The sequence below is a fragment of the Diceros bicornis genome, chromosome 5, assembly GCF_020826845.1.
Source record: "Diceros bicornis minor isolate mBicDic1 chromosome 5, mDicBic1.mat.cur, whole genome shotgun sequence".
NCBI classification, from domain to species: Eukaryota; Metazoa; Chordata; class Mammalia; order Perissodactyla; family Rhinocerotidae; genus Diceros; species Diceros bicornis.
This window is the reverse complement of record NC_080744.1, coordinates 16,663,437-16,683,938: the sequence shown is the minus strand read 5'-3', so window position 1 is coordinate 16,683,938 and position 20,502 is coordinate 16,663,437. Positions and strand designations below refer to the sequence as shown.

General features: G+C 40.3%; 1 protein-coding gene across 1 annotated transcript in view; it reads left to right on the top strand.

Moving 5' to 3' along the window:
• The first annotated feature begins 297 nt into the window (after positions 1-297).
• Positions 298-20,502, top strand: part of AKAP6 (A-kinase anchoring protein 6) — a 438,207-nt gene continuing 418,002 nt past the window's right edge. Inside the window, exon 1 of the mRNA XM_058540747.1 lies at positions 298-503. The gene's annotated coding sequence lies outside the window, so the exon portion shown is untranslated. The remainder of the gene's footprint in view (positions 504-20,502) is intronic.

The following is a 20,502-nucleotide window of genomic DNA, read 5'->3' as shown; positions in this document are numbered from 1 at the left end:
GACAAATGAGCAAAAATTCTTTTTAATAGCTTTAAAAAAGGTATCATAATGTTGTCCAGAGGGGAAAAAGTGAGCAAATTGCCTAATAGAGAAACATCGTGCATTTGAGTTTTTATTTGCTTAGTACTAAATCTATACCCCACCCCTCCTTTTCTAAATAGGAAAGTAGGAGGTAATTTTTACTTTTTCCAAAGTGCCTTCAGGGAAATCCCTTTTAAATCTATGGATTTTAGTCCAATGAGAGATCCTCTTCCTTCGGTCTAAATTTTGCATATCGTCTGTTTCTTACAGGGCTTCCGTATTGTCTCAGCCTCCACTGGAAATGCAGCAAGGATTCCTAGCACATCCCAGTTGCCATAGCAACAGCAGTCTTTCCCATAATGAGCTGCATCATCTGAACTGATGTCACAGCATCATGCAGCAGGTCAAACAAGGCATCTCCTAGTATTGCATCCTACAGATGTGCTGTAAACATCAAAAGAAGACGGTGGGAACAGGAGATGGTGAGTGTTAAATGTCTGGGCCTTAACTGCACGGCTGTTTTCTTGGTTAGTCGGTGTCTGCTAAGGTGGAGATGGGGGGATGTTGTCTGCTTAAAATGGACTAGGGAAAGAAGGGCTGTTTTACCTAAATGTGTTTTTCAGGCTGCTGGGTTAAGACAAAGGCCTGTAAGAGTCACAAAGGAATCAAAATACGTAGAATTATTCTTGCTCTATCTCTGCCTGTTATTTTCAGTGCTCTCATGGAATTTTTCATAAACGTAAGATAATTTTCTATTGCAAAACCCCCAGTAGGCTCTAAAATAGTAGTTCACGGTATTTTAACGTTGTAAAGATATATATTTCTTTTTTATGGGGCAGAGCTAATTTGTCCCCTATTTGCTCTTGTGATTTATGAAATATTAAGTGATTTGCAGTATGAAATTCAGTATTTACCTCGATTGAGTTTCAGTTTCTTCATGGCGAGGAACGAGTGCTGAATAAGCATTTGACATAACCCTGATGTGAAAGGGGATCTCTTGCATGTTCAAGACAGGATTTACTAAAAACGTCAAGACCCAAACCAGATGAAATTACTTGAGCCTTTTGATTTGTATGGGAGTCCTTCAACCCACGTCCTTTGTAGTTAGTTGAAAGACTGCCACAATGTTTTCCCATCTCTAGCCGGTCTCTAAAATAGCTGGAGTTATTTGCAGGCTGACTTGTAACCAGTCTCCTCTGCGGCAGTTGCAGTGGAGGGTAACCCTGAGGGGCGCCTCTGGAAGTGGCGGTGGTGTTGCTATCTCTTGCTTAACTTTAACCAGAATCTGGTAAGATGAATACATAACAAGGTCCTCAGTGACTGTGGCAAATACAGATCTCTGGGCTTGGTCATAACCTCAACTCAATCCTGAAACTCCAGATAAACATGTATCATGCCCATTTCGACTCCTCGCTCTGTCTTTAGGCATCTTCATTATTATTATTTACTTTTTTTCTAAAAAATATGATCTGACAGTGTCAGAGGAGGAGCAATGTGTTGTCTTTTGTTTTGGAAAATGAAATGGATTTCCCTGGTGCAGCTGGTTGCCACTCAGGGAGAGAAAGGAGCATGCACATGTCAGTTCAGTTGATCAATATGTCCACTTGGAATCAGGGAGTGGTCTTTTGGCTCAGTGCTGCCAAGCTGATAGTTTTTATTTGAAAAGTCTTACAGGAAAGACTAGCAACCCCTGAGCTCCTCTTCTTTTAGGCTGTTTATTGAGCCTAAAGGAGATGTATCATAGGAAGCAGGAAAAGCGAGACCTCTAGCCAGCTTGGAGTGATTTTTTTTTTTTGCAGAGTCGAGCATATTGGTCCCACTAGGCACTAGCTAGAATGAAAGACCTCAGATTTTAATTAGTTTGTTTATACACATTACACATGCTACTCTCGATCCTTTAAGCTTGTGTGGCTGACGTGTGGCCGTATGGGATGGGAGCGGTCAGCTCAGCCTGGCTCTATCACAAGCACTTGGGAGCGTGGATTGTTCATTGCCTGCTTTTTATGTCACATAATGTGAACAGAAAGCTCTGCTGGGACTTCTGGGTGTGAACACAGCTAAGTCAGAAGCTCTAAGGTGACAGGGAGGAGTGCTGGATGGTGATGGGGGAAGGGAAGTGTGTCTGGTGGCTGGATTATGAGTCTGGAGAAAATCACTCAGTGCCCGTTAGAATTCTTTTAAAGTATGACTTCCAAGGACAAGCCACGAAGAAAGATGTGTTTGGTGACATGAATTGCTAGGAGTAAAAATAACCAAAGGCAGCATTTTAATGAATTTTCTATTTGCTTAATTTTTGTTTCTTTTGTCTAATAGTGCTCTCAGCTGCTTCATCATGGGTGAATTGTACACTTACTGAAAGTCGCAGAAGCCAGATTACTTGAGGGCGATGTTAGAAAAAGTGGAGTCATGCTTTGAGGGTGGGGAAGGCGCTGGTGGGTGTGGGCTGACGCAGTTATCCGGTGGAATATTCTCCCAGTTCAGAGGAGCCGGCGATCTCTCCTCACCCCTGCAAATGTTCAAAATGCAGTTGCAGCTCCCCAACTTTATGCTTTTGTGCTTTTTTTGCTCCAGGAGAACAAAAGGCCTAGTAATGGGAGCTGTCATCCTGGGTGCTCGGTTTCTTTGCACAAGGCCACAGCCTGTGCTGCTCTCTGATGAGCTGTGTGTCTTCATTACTGGCTGAGGCTATTTCAGTTGCCTTAGTTTTAATATATCCCCAAGGGGTGGATGGGGTGTGTGTGGATGGGGGAAGGGAGAGATTGCTCTATGGCTGCATTGAGTGGTGTTTCACTGAAACTTTCTAGAATTTAAAGAATTTTGTTTCACAGAGATAAATGAAAGATCGTCAAGACCATATTTACTGTGTGGCCAAGTTTAGACCATGGAAGCCTTACAAGAAGCTAACCTCCATGGTTTTGGTTATGGCTTTCTTTACTGAATTACAAAGTTACAAAGAAGTTAATTCTTTGTGGATAACTAGGCCATGATGGGGGTGATAAAAATAATAATCATAATAACAACCACAGCTATCATTTGTTCAGTTCTTATTATGTATCAGGGACTGGACTAAACCTTGTATATATCTTATTTAGCCGTTATAATCACATTGTGTGGTAGAGTAACAATCCTACTTTATAGGATTAGGTGTTATTATTCACATTTTGCAGAAACCAAGTTTTAGCCAGATTAACAAATTTAGCTAAGGTCATATAGTTAACAAGTAATTGGGCCAGGGTTCTAAACCAATGCAATTTGACTGTGACGCCCACATGCTTAGTTTTATGACATCTTTATTGTGTATACCATACAGAGCAGTCACCTTACTTTGTCCCACTCACCCCACCCTTTCTCATTCTAATCGGAAAATCACATTTTACATGTAGAATGAAATCCTATTTATAACATGATGATCAGTTTTACTGCAGGGATGAGCATGAACCTTGGTCAGATCCTACTCTGATCCTAGAGATTTAAGTAATGCAGAATTGGTGCTCAGACCTTTTCCCACTACCCCTGCTTGATGTATCTTTCTAGCAGGATCTGTGTATGGGAGTACAGAATGAGCATGGGCATGACGGAATTATACTAAAAGCAGGTCTTACCTGGGTCAGTAATGATTCAAGTTTGTTGTGCCTGTCTTATTGGCTACATATGTAGTGCTCTGCTAACTTGAAGACGTTTGCATTCCCTGGGAACACCAGGCAAGGAATAGAAGAGGAAACTTCTCTCACAGCCAGGAAGGTGTACTCCAAATCCATCTCTTGGGTCAAGAAGATAGAAAGAGAGTTATTTTGCTGAGTGTATCAGTGGCTGAATCCAAAAGCTGCCTATCTGACAAAGTACAAGAATGATGGTCTTGTGCAACATCCTGGAAGCCTTGTGCTTGGGGAGAGCTGATACAGTCATCTCTGCATCATCTTGCCCATCCCCAGCTATCCACACCCAGTGTCATTATTGGGCTCTCAGGGCTGTTCTTTGTTTGACTGTGGGGCTAATGCACACACTGACAGCACATTGATATTGATTCCGGTATGGTGAATACTTAGAAATATTATTCCACAGAGCTCATTAGCCTTTTCTGGGTTCTGGGAAGAAGTTAACCTTTGTCCCAGCCTGCTCTAAGCTCATGTCTGCATGCCTTACAGGAATGAGAGGCTGATCAGAAAGCAGCAGTTACTGGGTACAGTGACTCTGGGACCCAGTGGAATTTAGGGAAGTTGGTGGTCCTGTTACATGTCTCTGATTTCCTTCTATTTCCAACCCTAGAATCAACGAATGGTGATTTGTTTTGTTCAATTCAATTCAACAAGTATTTATTGAGTATCTACTATGTGCCAGGCAATGTCAGGGAATAGAGCAGTGAACAAGACAGATACAAATTTCTTCTCCCACTACATTCTAGAGGAGAGACGAAAACAAACAGGTAAATTCATAGTGGAATAATTTATTCTCTCTGATACTGTAATAATATTTCTATTTCTATTTACTTCCACTCCATGTGCTAATAGATAAACCCACTATCTCTGTACAAATGTATAGGTGCGTATGCATGTATGGTCTACACGTGGAGGTAAAATCACTGCATTGAATAATAGCTTTGGGTTATTTTTCTGCTTGAGTTTGGATTAGAATCTTTCTGGGTGTGGACAAAGCCAGTATGGCAATTAGCATTTTGTTGATATAAGCTATTCTGAAAAGTATAATTGTAATCAACCAAAAAGTACATGTCTATCTCAATTGACATAAACCTGACATATGGAAATATGAAATGATTATGACAGATCAGTTTAGGAGAGTTTTTTTTTTCATTTTTAGAAAAGATATTTCTCACCTTTAAGAATGTTTGTACAGAGAACCCTCTAAATCAAATATCTCAGCCAGCGTGCTGGTGGTGGTATGTGCCACTTGGGGGTGGGTGTGCCAGTCACCTCCAGCCATGAGCAGCCTGTCTATTCACCCTAGTATGCCTTACAAACATCACTTTAAATAGGAAGCATTTCTCTAAGCAATCATATTTACTAATGTATTCAAAACTATAACTGTATTTTCCTGAAATTTTTCAGGCACATGTTCATGCACGTGTAAGGTGTGTCTGACTTGTGACAGCCACCTGCAGATTGACTGTTACTCTTTGACAGCAACTGCACATATCCAACTCCGTGGATGGGCCATGAGTGGGAAGGCTTTTCAGGGGAATATCACTTTTTATAGGACTTTGGTTATAGCAATAGACTTTTAGGTATTTTGGATTGATAAGATAGAAGATTTCTTTTCCATGAGCACATACCTGTCAGCAGCTGAATCCCCCAGTTGGTATTAAGACTTGGTGAAGACAAAGGAGAGACTTAGTTTCCCATGTAAACCACCAGCCATGTTTTTCTCTGTTCTTCAGCTACAGGGCATGCTCCAGACTTTTCTAGCCATCTTACAACTGTGTGCTTTAAGTCATGAGGGGAAATAGGGAGAGAATTTGGAACCTTTAGAACAGGGTCTCAAAAATGGGTGATTCACAAGCTGAACCTGGCCTGCAGTCACACAGGGCCCTGCACTTAGAAGGGTCCACGCTTGGTTTAATGCTCTGCTGTCACCATCTTGAAATTCTTAATAATTTTTGAACAAGGAATCCTGCATTTTCATTTTACAGTGGACCCTGCAAATTATGTAGCCAGTCCTCTATGGCCCTTTTGATATAAGACATTGACACACAAATATGAATTTCAAGCCTCTCTTTAAGAATTAGATGACATGGCTTATTTGGCAAGAGTTGACTGCCTTTGGTGGAGTAGTATTCTCCATTTCATCATGGTCTGCCCCCACTCCCATCCACTTACCCCCACTGCTCCTGCCTGAGCCTTGTGGGTGTTTGAGTTTGAGACCTCTGCTCTGGAACAATTCAGATAGAAATTATAGAGCTTGATAAAACTAAAGGACCATTGTCAAAACAACCCAGAGCAAAGACCCTGTGCATGGTAATTTAGAGGCATCCATGGTAATTCAGCGCTATGACAGTAATTCAGTGGCATTTCTTTTATAGGCAATGGGGGACATATTACATTATACCTGGAGATATTTGGTAGGTCAGACTTATTTGTCAGCACCATTGCTTTCTGGGGAGAAATCAAATCTTTACAAAACACACTAATTAACTATCCTATTGGTTCATTGTTTATTTTAATTCTCCTACCCTTTGTTAACTACTTAATTACTTTCATCACCTTCTTTGTTTAACTCTCATTTAAATTACACAACATTTTTATGCTGGCTGGGCATTTTTTTAGCACTATCCTTTTTGTCTATTCTGTCTTTCCAGGAGGCTGGAGGCCTATAATTTGAGGTTATATTACTGCAGGAAGAGTTCACATTTTTTTTTAATTAAAAAGGGAATTACAGTCAATATTTATAATGAACTCTTCTCCATCAAGGCAGTTCCAGCCATGCTAATGTTCATAAGTCCAGATCTGCCATTACTGTTTATAATGAGATGCTGGTGACAGACTCCTGGACCTTATAATAGGTGAAGCATTCTTACTGTGAGAAGTGGCTATATTACTCTACAGATATGCAGAGTTGGTAGAGATTTAATATGAATGACCGCACTTGCACAAGAAAAAAGTAATCTTATTTATTTATTTTTGGCTCTGTGAGAGTAAACAAGGACCTGACAAATCCATAAGGGGCCCTTGTTGCCTCTCAGAGGACTAAAGTGGGTAGAGTCTTCCCCAAGGATCAAGCCTCAAGGACTCAAGGCCTTCCTTGGTGCCCTGTAACCATCCTAATGCCCACCTTGTCCACCATTGCACAAGCTGTAAAACCAGCTTTTTCAAATAATTTCACCAGTAGTTAACAATCAACAAATGTGTCAAATGTCTACCATGTGCAAGATCATGTGCTGAAGGAAAACACTTTACAAATTAGGAAGACCAAAGGTGCACACATGTATATTGAGAGCTTGTCGTAGATTTAACCCTGTGTTGTCTGGGTTCTGCTTGTAGGAGGTCCTGATTAGATCTTCCCTGGTTCTGGAGGTACTCTGAGATGAGCTCCAGGCATATCTGGGGCTGCCCTCTCATCTTCTATTCTTTTCATTCAATTCCTTGATTTAAGTGTGTTTTCTTACATAGCTCATTTCTTTTTCTGGCCCACTCAAAATCATTGTTTCCCACCCCCTTTCAGCTTTTTCAGTTCTTAGTGCTTATAGTTTGTTTCTACCCCACCAGTCTCCTGTCACTGTCTGTCACCTTCTGGGACAGCTCTGAACCCACCATAATCCTCCCCACCAGCAGCCCCCCAGGCCCCCATCTCCCCTGCCACTGTTTGTTCCCATTACATTAGCATAAGAATAGCCTATCTAAAGCCAAATGACCCTGCAGCTCCCCTTGTGAAGTAATCTGTTTACATTTAGCTTTTAATCGTTAATTCAAATATTGCACTGTATTTAACCTGTTTTTTGTTTTTGTGTGAATTAAAAGGGAATGACTCTTTAAAACTCGTATTAGTCATTCTTGTGGGTAATCTGTGTGAAGCATCAACCAGAAATAACCAAAACAGCAGGGCCTTAAGTGGTAGAAGACTATATGCAAAAATGAAAATAGGTGTGCAAATGTAGTTTTAAAAAAATTTGTCCTTTAGTGTTACTATTACATTGCATTTTCAATTAAAAATAAATAAAAATGAGGGGGAGGGGGTGGTGAGAAGGTGGGCAGCACAGCAAGGCCCCGGAGAGATGCACATATTTTCAGCCTTCGCTAGGAGTGGCACACGGCTTCTAGAATACCTGTCTCAGAAGAGCAGCTGTTTGGAGAGGAAGGACAGATCTGAAAATAAAGGTAAAAATAAAAACAGGTGTGATTGCTCAGAGAACTAATAAAGAATCAGACTAGTGAATTAAGATATTATGGTTTTCACTGATTTAGTGATAAATAATTGATAACATGATTTTTAAACAGTTGAATTTTAACTAACTGAACTGCAAAGGAATAGGTTGAAAGGCAGAGGACCAAGAAAAAGGTAACATGACCAGCTGAAGAAGGGACATGTCTCATCATGTTATTTTTTACTAAGAGAGTTTTTCCTTTTGTTCTTTATTCTGGTTAGTATTATTTGGTTTATTTGTTGTGAAGGTGAATAAACCCATATGTTTTGTTTTAATTTTTTTTTATTATCCTTTAAGAAAATGACAATAATCATGGTCTCTGGCATGATGTTTTTCTCTGGTTCTTAGATGCTAGATCTTAACACCACGCTGTGTAAACACCACATATGCTTAGATACCCATATAAGAAGTAGTAAAATGAGTGCTGTCAACCAGCTTGAGGAGAAAACAAAACGCTCCTTTTCAAAGATACTCTAGAACCTCAAATGGTAATGGAAATGTCATATTACCAGACCCAAAGTGATTTTTTGCAATAGCTTGCACCAAATAAGAGGTTTCCATTTTGAGTTTTAGAATCTTAAAATCCAGCAATTTACATGTATGTATATAGACTGATACTCTCTGTGCAGGAGATTAGTTGGGGGGGTGAGGAGTGGCGGGCAGGGGTTGGTGGTCCCGTGGGAACAATAGCCATATTTCCCTTCTTGATTCACTCCATCTCCTGACACCCTAAACCTAAACACTAAACAGGAACAGAGCCTGGCTGGTGGATTTTGGAGCTCAGTGTATTTACCTTTGAATCTTAGCTCTAACAGAAAATTATTAGCACTGTGATCTTGAGTTTCTTAGAGTGTCATTTTCCCTATATAAAACTAGGAGAATATCCATTTTACAGGATGAAATGAAATATTTTTATGTAAAGTTATTGGCACAAAGCAGGCCTTTGATAAATAAAAGTTATTATTATTATTTCACTACACAGAAGTGGTAAGATAAGATTATTACTTCCCCAAGAAGAAATGTACTTTCTCCTTAACTCTAATCCTGAAACCAGGGAAATAATTTTCAGAGCTTTTATTAGTGGAAAGAAGAACACTTTAATATATTTTAAATGCTTATACTGTGCTATACACATATTTTATCTCACTTAATTTCCTTTACCTGCTTAATTTTTCTCCATAGCACTTATCACCATCTGTAAATGACACATTTTACTTATCGTTTGTGTCCCCTTCGTATAAGGCAAGTTGCAGGAGGGCAGAGATTTTTGTCTGTTTCGTTCGTTGGTGTTTCCTTAGCTCCTAGGATAGTGTCTGACATATGGTAGGTGCTCAATACATGTTTGTTGCAAGAATGAATGACTCCACATAACCCTATGAGGGAGGTACCGGGATAGTCCTCAGTATGTAGAAAATGAGCTCTCTTTTGCAATGATGCTTTTCAAGGTTCTAAACACTCTTGAGTGATCCTTGCTGTTCCAGATAGCGTGCCAGAAGCCCTTGTGGTGGATGGTGAGGGCGTCACGCAGCATCTCATTATTCAAAATTCTTCTGTAGAAAGCAGGGATGTTGACCGGGATGCTCTGATGGGCTCCTCCTCTCTGTTGGGTTTCTACCAGGGAGCTGGCCTTTCCTAGGTCATTTGAAAGACACATTGGTTCTTCTATAGGTAGTTGTTTCTTTCTATCTATCTCTTTAATGAATTTGAGTCTCCTTCGGGAACAGTTATTTATTCCCCTTTAAAACCGTGAATCCTTAGCTGTAAATCTCAGATTGATTGATGGATTGGTGGATTTTGAAAGTATTTTCAAGGAAAACACAAGATAGGGAGAATGATAAGGCATGGCAGTCAACCTTTCCCTATTGCTATTAGAAATGTCCTCATGAGAAATAAAGCAAAGCACAGGCACACAACAACACAGTTATTTGGCCAGAAGAACACACAGCCTCATAACTGAAGGAAATAATTAAGATAGCCGATTTCTGCTATTTATTTTGAATTAGAGGCAAACTGTCTTTTAGCAGTGGATCCCTATAGCTGAATTTTGTACCAAAGATAGATTCTAAATGTCATGCTTTTGAACTGAGTATTTATGTCTCAGTGAGCAGGTGTGAGGGTTTTTTTTCCTGGAAATTCAAACCATTTTGACAGCATCATATTTTTAGAATGCCTTTCTCTTTAAAAAGGCAAAACAATATCCAAAAGCAATTAGAAAAACATCACGGGAGAAGGCAGTGTTCTGGTCATGCCATAACAATAATGGACTGAATAAGAAAACGTAGTGCTGTTAAATTTTAAAACTCATTTTTATTTTATGGTTATGAAACATATTTAATATATTTACTTTTAGCAACCTTATCATGCTACAATGTAAAAATTATGCCTCATGAAAATTTGCTTACATCTGCAGTACATGCCATGGCCAGTTGCAATACACAAGGACATTACTGTGCTCCAATAGCATGTCATTCTGATCTATTTTAAAGAGCCCGGGATTGGAAGTAACGAACCCGAGTTTTAGTACCTGCTGACATAATCTTCCTGAACGTTAGTTTTCTCCACAGTAAAACAAAAGGGTTAAATTTAAATGACTTTGGTCTCCTTTTAGCTCTATTTATAGCTTCACTTACTGAGTTCTCCATATCTTTCAATTGTTCATCCTTGAGATTTTCCAAATTCCATAGAATATTTTAAATGTGCTTAGTGCCCTCATGTAGAGGAAAACGTATTGTAATTTATACACCACAAATTTCACGCTTGTGTGTTTCATTAGCTTGTGTTTGACAGTACTGTTGGTGGTTAACCTATAGTCAATACATAAGATTTCACTTAAGCTAACAAATTTTGGTCTTTTGCAACAAACTTTTTAATAGTTTCGTTATCTCACAGATGAGTGTATTTCTATTTGTTCTTTCTCTTTTTAGCCATAACGTGTACTTTCTGTTTATGAGCTGAGTGAAATCTTTGGTTCTCATCTACTGTTCCTATGGGGCATGGAATCTCTTTAGAAACTCACACTGCTGCTCCAGACATTCATAGAAAGCACCAGTGTGTGCGCTTTTATAAGGGCACACCATATGGAATTCCCATTTTTGTAGGTCAAAAGTGGCCAAATATTAGCAGTTTCACGTGATTCAACCCAAGAATTTTTAAATTATCATAACTGTTAGTCTTTACTATTTTGATAATTCAATGATGAAAGGCGGTCCTTAAATGAGTTAGTGAAGTAGTGCAAACAGCATGCAGGGGCTTTGGTGAAAGACAGATCTGGGATTGAGTTCTGCTTTTCTGCTACTAACAACGTGCCTTGGGCAACTTGCTCAACTTCCCTGAGCTCAATTTCCTCCTTTGTAAAGTGGAAATGTGAATGCCTGCCTCACAGTCTTGCTGAGAAGAGTGCTCATGGCTCCCAGAATGGGGCCTGAGATATGCCTGGCTCTGAGTAACTAGTCATGATGTTGTTACTAGTAACCTTCATAGTACTTCCCCAATCATAAATATATAAATATTTAGCTATTAAAACAAACAAGTGGGGGCCAGCCCCATGGTCTTGTGGTTGAGTTTGGCGTGCTCCGCTTCGGTGGCCTGGATTCACAGGTTTGGATCCTGGCACAGACCTACACCACTCATCAGCCATGCCATAGCAGCGACCCACATGCAAAATAGAGAAGGATTGGCACAGATGTTGGCTCAGGGCTAATTTTCCTCAAGCAAAAAAAAAAGAGGAAGATTGGCAACAGACGTTAGCTCAGGGTGAATCTTCCTTGGCAAAAAAACCAACAAACAAATAAAGTAGACCTAAATAGATTAAATGAGAAATGCTTACAAGAAGGGACAGATTTCTGGGAAGAGAAGTTCTGTCATTTAGGGCAATGTAGACTTTATTTTTTTTTTTTCTACAGAACATCTGTTGCCAGTCTTCCTCCTTTTTTCTTCCTTTTCCCCCCTCAAATCCCAAGCACATAGTTGTGTATGGTTGTAAGTTCTTCTGGTTCTTCTATGTGAGCCCCTGCCACAGCATGGCTACTGACAGATGAGTGGCGTGGTTCTGCATCTGGGAACCAAACCTAGGCAGCCGAAGTGGAGAGTGCCGAACTTTAATCACTAGGCCATCAGGGCTGGCTCAGTGCAGGCTTTTGGTCAGGTTTCCAAGGCACATTTTGAGGGGACTAGGAAGGTTGTCTTTCATGTCATCCTCAAATAACTATCTCTGGAGCAATAATTCCATCATTGATCCGGCGTCTGCAAATTTACTTCAACTGTTCTTCTTTTTATATTTTGTTTTTTGTGAGTAACAGTAACAAACCTCATGAAAGCTATGGAGTGTTAAATTGTATGTATAGATTTAAAATTTTATTTTGTTTTATTTTAAAACAAATAGATTTAAAATTTTATTCTGTAAAATTCTTTGAGCTAAAAAAATGTCAAAAGGTTAAATGTTCACAAGTGTTCTATATATTTAATGCCTACCAGGTAAACAAGTTTAAGGTTTTATTTAGTCTAAAATGACCCTCATGAGACTATGAGTCTGGTCGCAGACCGGAAGGAACAAATCTTTGACTCTCTTCCTTTTCTCCGGATGATCTTGCGCTCGTTGATGGCTTCTCCATGTGCTTCTCCATGTAGCCGTGTGCTGATGACTCATGAATTCAGATTTTTAGCTCCTGGTTATTTTTCCTGAGATTCAGACTTATGTTTCTCCTGCTCTCTGTAGGTCTTCTCCTAAATCTTCCACAAGTACCTTCACTCTGCACACCTAAAATGATCTCATCCTCTTCCCCCTTACAAACTTGTTCCTCTGTCTGAACTCCCTGTCTGGAATAAAGCCTTGTCTTCAGTCCCATCCCTCAGGGTAGAGACTGGGCGTGGTCCTCAGCCTTCTGTTCCATCTCTCCCCTCACCCAAGTTCTGCTGAGTCACTAAGTCTTGTAGAGTTTCTAACTCTCTGAGATTTGGTGAAAGTGAGCTTAGAATAACCCCAAATAATTTTTTATTGTGTCATAGATTCAGGTCATGTTCTCCCAGTGCCTGGCTTCCTGTTTCCTAAACCATAGAACTGATATTATTAGAAATTCTCTTATGAAAGGCCCTTCCGTGCCCATGATCTATCTAGCTGTGCCCTGAATCTTTTCCAGCTCTGTTAAAGCCTGTGTCCAGGACAACCTCATGTATCTAGTGTGGCTAGTGTGCTGTGGTGGAGAGGAGGAAAAACGCACAGTGTGAGCACTGGATGTGGGCTCTAACGTACAAGAGGTGTGTTATCCTAGATGGAAAGAGTTTGTTATTTTTTTCCCTTCGAAACAAAAGTTTATCTGATTGGAAAGTTCCAAAAGTTGATAGATAAAGTTACTACATCCTGACTCAAGAGGATTACATACTGCTGATTTCAGCACCAGAATGTATTTCTTTTTTGCAGGCATGATTCTCATTTGTCTTTTGAATTAATTCCAATGGACATGAGCCAGTTTCGACTCTGTGGCCCACAACACTGGCATTGTTCACAGTAATGTTCACAAGAGAGCAAAGCAGCAACTCTTTTTCCCCTTGAAAGATTCAGATGACTGGTTCCCATGAGGAAGGCAGGTGGCATGTTGGTGAGCTGGGTTTGGGGTCAATTAGATCTTCTGAATTCAAATCCCAGTCACGCACCAGCTCTGTGACTAGGGAAAGTTACCTAACCTTTCTGGGCTCTCCTTTTCTTCATAGGACCTGCTTTGTCAAGTGTTGTGTAGTTTAGACACAATGTATGTAAAGCACTTAGCCCAGTGCCTGGGATACAGGAAATTCTCAGAGCGATCAGTAGAGGCTGTTATTTATAATGTGTGGGAGATCAAAATTGGCTACCCTGAAATATATCTCTTTACCTTGATTATTTTCTCTGATGGACATTTGACCTCTCCCAAACTACCTAAAGGAGTTTAACTCTGGGTGTAGACAGACTGGCAGAGTCCTCGCTAAGCCCACTCTTAACAAAGTTCTGTTTACCAAATATTTACATTTGTAAAGGTATCTACCTCTGTATACTGGGAAGAGCGGGGGATGACCTTATCTGTGAAAACTCTTATCAGGACGGAAGAAGAAGACTTAAATGTACATACTCTTGATTACTATAATTCCTGTCTCTCCAGCCACATTCTCTATAGGTGGCCCTGCAAAGCATTGTCTGACGAACATTTACATTTCCCTCTTCATGTAAATTGTCTTCTTCCCCTCTGAAATCCCAAAACACCACCCACCCCCAACATCCTCCTTTGTCTTTAGCTGAAGATGGTATTTAAGAGGAGAATATCTGGATTGTGTTGAGAAACTCAGTTTCCCTGGTTTCTCCCATGTATACATGTTATTAAACTTGCTATTATTTTCTCCTGCTAACCTGTCTTTTTAATTATTTGGCCAGCGAGAAGAACCTTAAGGGAAAGGGCAGAGGGGGATTCTCCCTTTTCCCCGACAAATGTAAAACGAGGACTGGTGGCCAGCCTCACTGCCTGGCCTTGTTTTAGGAGAATTTCTGTACCAATCTCAGACCTGTAGGATTTCAGTAGTCAGATAAGCCTTGCACCAGCATCTTGTCCAACTACCTGCTTCTTCCCTAAATTGGACAGGAACAGCCAATCACATCGGTCAATCACATGATCAATATTTAAATATCAAATTTTATTTTCCTTATGCTTCCTTTCTAATTTGGGGAGAATATTTCCATAGAAAATTGTTTCAGGCCCAGTGAATAATAAACCTTACTGTTAAAACTCTCATAATCTTGTCAAGGGAAATTCCACATTTTAAAATGTGTGTTTACTTGTCTAATATGGATTTAATTCACACAATCTGTTGCACACTCAATTATTAAAATACTCTATACAGTTAATGTCACACTTTTCCCACAGGTGTTGAATATGTAAGCAGACATAGAAGTTATTTACTCTGAGGAAACAAAATTGCTCAGAGGGGTTTTCCTGGTACAGGTAAAGCTTTGCCTTGGAAATGATTATGTGATTTAGCAATGAAGGGTTAATATTCCTTATCCTGTCAGCTGTGGTTGAGCCTGGAGCCTCTCGGCTTGAATTGCCTTCATCACTGAGCTGCAGGCATGTCTGGGCGTGTCTGTGATGAGTTGGTGGTCTGTCCCATCAGTGGACAGAGTATATTAGCACCAAGGCAGAAGAGGTTTCTGGAGAGAACTCATCCTAAGAGAGGTGGAGTCAGCCACAAGAAGCTCATCACCAGAGGGTGGAGTGATTCTGAGCCAGTATAATGTGGGTCACAAGGGAGTGTCTTCTCTCTGGATCACTCCCTGGACTCAGGGCTGAGTCCTATAAAAGCCGGGGAGGGGCAAGTGGGCTGTACATAGGGGCTATCCCACTAAAGACTCTGTCCCTCGTTTGGGCACAAGACCACTGCTTCAGCAGCCTTCAGCAGAGTATATTGTACAAGAGGGAGAAAGGTGTGTTCCTCTCTATCCATGGATGCTTTAACCAGAGGTTCCCAAATTCTTTTGATTGACATCCTTATCTGTTAAAAAATGTCTAAGTGCTCTCTTGTATTAATATATATTTTATAAAACACGCACAAAAGTAAAAATAAAAAAGGATGAAACAAAAATTAAACAGAAACTGTTTTCTTCACTGTCTCTTCCTTCCCCTTCCCCCAGCTAAAGAAACTATGAACTTAGGGGGCCTTTGAGCCTGGAGAGGTCTTAACCCTCTGAGGAAGTGTTGAGGGGGCCCTCTCCCACTCCCTTCCCCTTCTGAGAGTGGTCCATGTTTGCAGGCTCCTGAGTCCCCCAGCCCAGGGGCTCAGACCCATTGCTGTCCTTTCCCAGCTGGTCTTCCTGAGCCCTGGCTGCTCTCCTGCCATTTGTGGGGTTGGAGTGAGTGCATGGGTTGTTCTTATTCCCTTGTCTGCCTTGTACCCACAATCTCCCCCACCCCACCCTGTGTGACTCTTCTTTCTTCTACCTGTCCCTGTAAATACCCCTCTTCTTCCAAAAACACTTGGTGTGTGTTCTCTCAAAAAAGAAAAAATGTCTTGCATCTTCCATGGAGTGAGCCCCCACCCTACACCCACTGCTCTAGAGCATCAGTGGGAGGGGCCTGCTGGTGTCCAGAAATATCAGCTCTTCCTGGCAAAGGTGCCCACACTGTGACAAGTGTGCACACACGTGAGACCCATGCTGAAACTTCATGAAGTTCTATGTAGGGCCCTCTTTTCAGGAAGCTAGACTCTGGTGAGGCAGATAGTGAAAGAAACAGGAAAAAGTAAGACATTACCAACAAGGTGACACTGTTTGTACCTCCAGGCTTGTGAGCCTTGGGGAAACTTGGGTTGTACAAATCAAAAATATTTCTGAGACAGTATGTTTGTACTGGATTTTGGAGTTTACCATCAGCATTTCACATGTAACTCCTCAACAACTCTGTAGGGTATGAAGGCTGGAAATTGAGAATTTCCTTAAGCTGATTTGATCACATCCAATTCTCAGGTTCTTTTTGTACATCATAGTAGCCACCCAAGAAGTTTGAGGTGGTGATAGGTGGCTACTCCTCCGCAACCTTGCTGTCAGGTTGTAATGCATGTAAGCCTCAGACCAAATTCACCACACATACAGATATTTATTAGACTACCATTCGTTAGCAAAGTAGGCACAAAATATCGCGTACAATCTGTTTGGTAGGTTTGATGAAGTCCCAGCTCTGTTTCCTTTTAGATGCTCCAACTGTGAATTGAGTAAAAGCTTTACTTGAGGTAGGATTCTATATTCTTTAGTAAGCATCATGCAATCAGAAATTCTTCTAAACCGGTGGTTGGAAACAAGGACAGATTGGGGTGGAGCCTCAGACAACATCATGAAGGGGTATATCTGAGGATTCTTATCCTTTCTTTTTGCAAGTGTTTCTACAATATTTTAGCTAACTCACATGTCTTGAATACCTTTAATTTCACCAAGGAAAATCCATTTCTTACTTCTAGCTTGCTAAATGGTAATACAATGGTTATTGGTCAATAACAATGGTTATGATATTAATTAATGTAATACTGGCTGGCGCATGGCCCCACCCCTGGACTGTATATTCCAGATATCACTTAAGCTAACTATGCCTAGAAATGGAGCTTAAATTAATTGTCATACATATCACACAAATTATACCAAAGTATTTTAAAGTAAATTACAGATCTTGTAACATTAGGCTACCATTTTATATTGAAGCTTATAATCTGTGATTTGCCCAAAGTCTCTTAGCTGGTGAGGGGTGGATAAAAAACTGAACCTAAGTGTAAATGACCCTCAATCCCCTGCTCTCTTTGTAACACCAGTGCACCTGACTATATGAACTTCTGGTGCTGGCCTCCTGGGACTGAAGCCCCCTACCTCTTGGCCACTTTTTAATAAAGTCTAAAGTTTACTTAATGGTAATATCCCAATGTTAGAAAGTAAGGAATCTGCCTCTTCTGCTGACCTGGTCCCTCCTGTACCCTTCCTGCAGAGAGGAAAGACAGTGCTCACCAGAATTACGGGGCTTTGGTTACATTTCCAAAAGATGGCTTTGGTTGCTTTGGTTCTCATAACTCTTTTCCTTAAGGAAATTGGGATATGTTTTCCAGGGCCTGGAGGACGTTTTTGTGAAGCCTCATGACCCTTGAGGGCCATGACCCAAGGGCAGAGGCTGCTCTGGACAGTGAGACAGAGATGAAAGGCTGGGCAGGTCAAGAACCTGAGGAGACAGCTGGATGGAGCCATGCCGGCGAGAAGTTCGAGGTGGGCCAGACCAGAAATATGCTAGACAGGCACCAGGGGACTTGAGAGCCTACAGCCTATGGTAGGGATCAACTGGCCCTGCCGGAAGAATGTAGGTCTGGGACAGAGAAGGATAACCAAAAATAAAATTAGTACATTCTGAGATACCAAGAGCAAAAAGCAGTTATACAAAAACAAATAAAAACTTGAAGTGTTTTGTAAGAAGAATGTGGATACTCAGAAGGTCGGGGAACTTCTGCTTCCTTTTTCTCCTGGCGTTCTTCCTGCAGTGCGTTTACCCTGGGCCCTATGAGGCTTCTGATAGATCCTACACCAGGCTGAGTTTTCATGCTGCTCCCCACCCAACAACTCTGCAGGGCCCAGGGAATGCACTGAAAGGTGCGAATGGCCCCATATCTTTTCCTCATTTCTATTCTTGTGTCCTGAGCCTGCTCATTGGTCCCAGGGTCCTCCTCACAGGTTCTCCCAGGACACTTCTCTGATTCTCAGGCCCAGAGAATTCCTGGTGGCCACTCTGACCAGCCAGAGTACTGGAGGTAGAGGCCCCTTTAACCATCCCCTTAGGACACTTACTATGGGTTATCGAATGCATAAAAGGGACTCTCTAGTACCTATTACTCAATAAGAGCAATGGCATTGGTGTCTGACACAACATGAATTGTTTGGAGGGGCTTTTACAGATCTATTGGACAATAGCCACTTCCATATCGATGACATTGCAGTATTTCAAAACAACAGCTATTCTGGGCAGGAATTCAAAACTGCACTCTGTGAATCCAAAATGAGTTTGATTTGTATATGGGAGTGATGTTTTTAAATGCCTTTCAAATGTTTCATTTAAACTTAAAAACTTAAAAATCAAGGGACGTCTTTTTTCACAGAAGTCTTTTGATTTTACGGCTCTGTGCAGATACTAGGAAAAGAGGAAAAATGTTTTATGGCCAAAGAATGTGGAATCCTGGGCCAGGGTGGAGGAATGTCTATTTCTTGGCCTTATATGGTCTTGAGCCTCAGAAATATAGAAAGATCTGTGGGCCTATTAGGACTTGATATAATGACTAATTGGGTACAATTTTTGTTTAGGATTTGGAAGTTCCAAATTTATTAAAAATGTGCATAACAATAATAATAACAACAATAATGGCTTTCTTCCATTTATTGAGTGCTCACTGTATGTCAGGCTCTACGGTAAGAAGTGCTTCACACACACTAACTTATTAAATCTTCAACAAATTTATTAAAAAGTAGTTGAAGGGACAGACTCAGTGCCCAGATCTTGGCTTCTAAACACCATTCTCCAGTAAAAGGAATCAGGGCTCCTTGGAGAAAGGGCTAATTTTAGGGCAGGGACAGTGAAAAATTTAAGCTGAGTATGAACGTCATGTAGAAGGCTGGGGCATGTCAAAGGGACATAGGAGCCATGCTGAAAGAGCTTCTAATGGCCAAATTTGGAATACTTTGAGCAATAAAATAAATAATTTGGTATTGAGTTATAATCCAAAGTATAAGATAAATATACATGAGTGCATATTAATATAAGTAAATGAATATGTAAACAGGGAGAAGAAGCAAATCTTCCTTACAGGAGAATTCCAAATAATGTATATAAGTGCTCCTATCTCTCGGAGTAGGAGCTTAACCCATCCCTTCATCCTCTCCTTCTCTCCCACCCCTCGAGCGTGGGCTAGACTTAGTGACTCACTTCCAAGGAACAAAGTATGGAAAGAGAAAAATACTAACTTTATAGGGAGAAATCTGGCAAACACTACCTTAGACAAGTGATGAAGGTTAACATCATCAGTGATGTGGTGCCAAAGTCTGTACCCCTGATATGATGTGATGATAAGGGCACTTCATCTCCATGGTATTCTTCCCAAGAACCCATGAATCCATTCGAATCATGAGAGAAACATCAGACAAACCCAGATTGGGGGACATTCTGCAGAATAGTTGGCATGTCTTCCTCAAGACTGTCAAGGGTCATGAAAAACAAGGAAAGCCTAAGAAAGCGTTACAGACCAAAGGAAACCAAGGAGATATGACAACTAAAGGCAGTGTAGATTTGGGCTTGGAACAAAAGAAGACATTAATGGAAAAACTAGTGAAATCCGAATAAAGTCTGGATTTTAATTAATAGTAATGTGCCGAGATCAGCTTTATAGTTTTTATGTGTGTCTTGATAATATGAGATGTTAACAATGGAGAATACAGGGTGGGGGTATTACGGGAACTCTCTGTACTATCTGTGCAGCTTTTCTGTAGATCTAAAATCATTCCAAAATAAAAAGTTTATTAAATTAGATAAATGAATGAATGAATGAATGAATGAATGAATAAATAAATAAATAAAATAGTTGAAAGTTAAAAAAAAGTAATATAGGCTTATATTTTAAAAATCAAAGTGTTGTAGAAAATGCAAAGTAAAAATTCCCCTCCTCTCTCAGTAGGAAGTTCACCCCATTCGAATCCCAGAGGTAAATAGAGTTTAAAAATTTGGCATACATTTTCGTAGATGTTTTCTATGATCTATATGTATATACTTTTAAAATGTATAACTGTAATCTTGCTTTTTGTTCTGTCCTGTGACTTATGTTTTTTTCTACTAAATGCTAAATCATGGACTTGGTTTCAAGACAGGATATAATGATTTTCCAGGTGACTTTTCAATGTTCATGAGATAGTATTGCTTCCACAGAGGCATTAACTATCGAGTCTACATCTAACTTCATTTTTAAACCTTTTAGATGTACTTCTTATAGGCATCTCTTAGGCATTTCTAAATTTTTATCATGTTACCCAAGATTATTACTTGCTCTGCTCTAAAAATAGTATTTGGTCATCATGGATTTTTAAG